Source organism: Coenobita brevimanus, chromosome 24 (assembly GCF_032717465.1).
Source record: "Coenobita brevimanus isolate Jiangsu-jjx chromosome 24, ASM3271746v2, whole genome shotgun sequence".
NCBI lineage: Eukaryota > Metazoa > Arthropoda > Malacostraca > Decapoda > Coenobitidae > Coenobita > Coenobita brevimanus.
Genome location: NC_136977.1, coordinates 55,213,365 through 55,217,276, shown reverse-complemented (window position 1 = coordinate 55,217,276; position 3,912 = coordinate 55,213,365).

The window sequence follows — 3,912 nt, the reverse complement described above, 5'->3', positions numbered from 1 at the left end:
TCCTTCTTTGTGTTGCCTTTGCTCCTTTACCTGTCTCGTTCGTTCCTCTCTTTCACCCACTCTTTGCTCCTCGTTGTCATTTTCACTAAACTTTTATTTTTCACTCAGTGTTTTACGTTTGCATTCACTCTTCTTTTTCTGTTTCCTTTATCTCTGTGGCAGTCTTTTCTCAGGCACTTGCTCTTCCTGTCATTTTATATTTCCTCTTTTATCTTTGGCATCTTCCTCCTCTCCTCTTTATCTTCATTATTTGGTTTCCTGTATTTCCCTTCCTTCATTCCATTTTTCTGTTTATTTCACCATAACTCCTTCAGGCCGAGAACATAGTATTCTAGGTATCTCCAGACGATTTTATTCAGCATAGGAGAGAAATTTTGTACTGGAGGGATTTGGTGTAGCTGTTCTCAATCCTTTCAGTACGATTTTTAAAGCAGGTTAATCGTCTGGTATTAACAAGAGTGGAATAAAAGTGAGCTCCTCTGGCCAAAGGTGTTAATGTAATCTGACTTAATCAAGTTAAATATACCTTAACAACCTGACTTATGGATTTGCGGGTGTTATTCAAGCTAACACTAGACGATTTTCTTCAGCTGAGGGGTATGATAACAGTCACTGAGTTAGAGACATACGTACATCCTAACGTAATCTTAGTTTATTCGGGCTTGACCTTATCTAACGTTCTGCTAACTCTGGCTCAGTTAGACCAAATCCAGTGTAATTAGATCTAACTGTACATATCCCAACCCAGCTTCACCAAATTTAGCCAAACCTAACCCTAGTCAAATCAAATCTTACATAACATGACCAATTTGATGGCGTAACGAAGTGGGGTGCTGTTTCCCATGTCTTATGACTTTTACACACTTTTTGCATTTGTCATATTTATGAGTTTTGCCATTTTTATGTGTCATACTGACTGGACAAATGTCAGCAGTATTTTTAGGGTAGTAAGTCTAAAACACACCCAGACACAGCCAGAGCGTCGTTTCACGTGCACCTCACTGTACTCGCACACACTACATTCCAGTTTGTACCTGACCACTACTGGGAAGGGTAATTCTGGTTATCGCTCTGCATCCGATGAGGTGCGGTCCTGCCTTGAATGTCATGTAATCCGATTCAAATAACTGGTCAAACTTTCACTATCTTTCTGTCTGTCGGTAGATTGATAGACTGATAGATGTGGATAGATATATAGATATATACACACACTGTTAGTAGACCGGCTAAGTGCTTGAAAAGGATACCTTCATGTGGTGGCACTGATAAAACTGAAGAGTTTCCCGGTTATACAAACGTCGCTGCCCTCCCTCCCCGTCCCCCCGAAAGTGGGATGGTGGACTGCAGGAAAGGGGTAACTTCAACCAGCAGTCTGCTGGGTTCACATTCAGATGAACCAGGAGCTACAGCTACTACTATCTACTAGTACCACCACATCAACCATCCCGTCCGGGAACTGAGCCCGAATCAGATCATCTGACACTTTCACACATGATCACTCTGCCACCACTCGATATTTGTACTGAACGAATAGCTGTGTCAGTCATTGTGCTGTACATCCACGGCTCCGTGTTATGAAGGAGTCCTGCAGCTCATGTAACCCGCTGGACTAATACTGGTCAGTTTAGCCAGATATCAGTAGGTTTTGGTTTAGTTTTCGGGCAGCGTCTGTACATCAGCCCACCTGCGCCACCATTCATGTAGCCACCAACCGAGTTCAGGGCTGAGTATCTCTACAGCAGAGCCGCGGTGGTTCAATCTGTAGCTTACTCGTCCCACGATGTGTGTACCCATTTGTACAAACAAGTCTTCCACATTCGTGTTTGACTAGCATGTGGAAAGGTTGTCTCAGGCTATCACGCTTCCTCCGTGGAGAAAGTTCGATCCTGTAGCGGACCTCATATGGATTTCCGATCTCTGTTCTCATCTGTCAGAGTCCGATGCAACCCAGTGTAATCAACCCAGCTCACCCCAACATTACTGTACATAAGGAAACAGCACAACCTAACCTAACTTAACCCAACCCTACGCACCCTAACCTAACCCAACCCAGCCTCTTAACCCAACCCTACGCACCCTAACCTAACCCAACCCAGCCTAACCTAACCTAACCGAACCCAACCCAGCCCAGCCCAGCCCAGCCCAGCCTAGCCTAACCTAACCTAACCTAGCTCAGCCTAACAACTCAGCCGAGGGAAACGTGAGGAGGGTGCGGTGTTGCGGATCGATCCACCGCCCTGCAACACAACCAATTTCGGGGAAACACCAAATAATGCATTGACCTTGGGATAAAAATAGGAAGGGAGAAGGCGTGCCTGTGGAGAGAGAGAGAGAGAGAGAGAGAGAGAGAGGCTATAAAGTTCTGAAGAGATAGATGCATTTATCTGAAAACAGCTGAGAAGAGGAAAGGATTGCGAGGCTAAAAGGGAGAGTGGGAAGTGGAATATGGAGAAAGGGGGAAATGATGAAAGGGAAGAGAAGAAAATATTGCTACAGAATTGGGAGGAAGGAGGAAAAAGGAAGTGTTAAAGATGTAGGGAGAAAGGAGGAAAAAGGAAGAATTAATGAAGCGAGAAGGAAGAAGATCAGGAATAGGGAAGGGCGAGAAGGGAGTGAAGAGAAGATTAGTTGGTAGGGAGGGAAAATGTGAGTGTCAAAGAATGAATGAAAGGAACATGGTAAAAAAAGAAAATATTCGTGAGAGAGAGAGAACGTTCCTCCATCAGCTCTTCCCACGAAATATACACCGTTCCCTAGTTCTGTACCTGTCTCTCTCTCTCTCTCTCTGATTTTCTTTTGCTGTTGTCGCTACCAGACGATTTTATTCAGTAAGGGGGAGGCACCTGGCAGTGAAGGGGTTAATGGAAGCTGGATTTAAACCCTCTAGGGCGAAAATCCTACCCTGAGCTGAAGAAAATCGTCTGTAAAAATAAAGAATACAGTAACAAAAATGGGGGGGGGAACCTCTCGAAGTTTCCAACCCTTCATTTCGATGACGCACTTTTGGTTTAATTCTTGCTGCCTTCAGACGATTTTATTCAGCTTAGAGACGTCGGGTTATGGAAGGGTTAATGAAGACGGTTTCAGCCCCCGTCACTACAAATTATTTATTCAGATTTTAAAGCAATGTCGTCTGGAGTTAATAATAATAATAATGATGATAACAGTAGTAATGAAAGTAATTGTAGTAATGATAATAATAATAATAATAATAGCAACAGCCTCCTCAGCACGTTTCCCCAAGCGATTCAATTTCCGTAACGCTTTGAGCCCCTTGTAACACTCCCAGGAGGATACAGTCATTAAGGCTAAGCTGAAATAGAATACTAGAGTTATCCCGATGATGAGGCGGTTATTGCACGTTGATATCTTGTATGTAATCGACACAATATAAACAGATTGCGTAAATAACAACACAGGAGATATCTAGTGTGTTGCGGGTACGGCCGGTAAGTGTTGCCAGTATCTATCCTTCATCATTTATTCATTCCCAACCCCAAATGCCAAAGATATCTACCCTTCATCGTTTATTCATTCGCTACCCCATATGCTAATCAGTATCTACCCTTCTTCGTATTTCCTGCTCGCACTGCCCCAACCGCGCCCACAGCAGCAGGCTGAGCCGCCCCCGCAACACACAAGGTACTGCCACGTGAATTTCTAGTGTAGCTATACTGTATTCACGGACCACCCAGTATGTTAATAGAATGGTCTGTAAATAGCGAGAGTAAAATGAAACTAGGCGTCATCGAACTGAAGGGGTTAACGACGAGAATACAGCGTTAGGCCAGAGCTTAGGAGACTTCGTACCACCACCTCCTCGGCGATTTCGTTTCCCTTTTTTGCATCTTATTATTCCCATCAGCGTCATTTATGCTGTTTTAATTTCGACTAGTTTTGCATCAATAACAG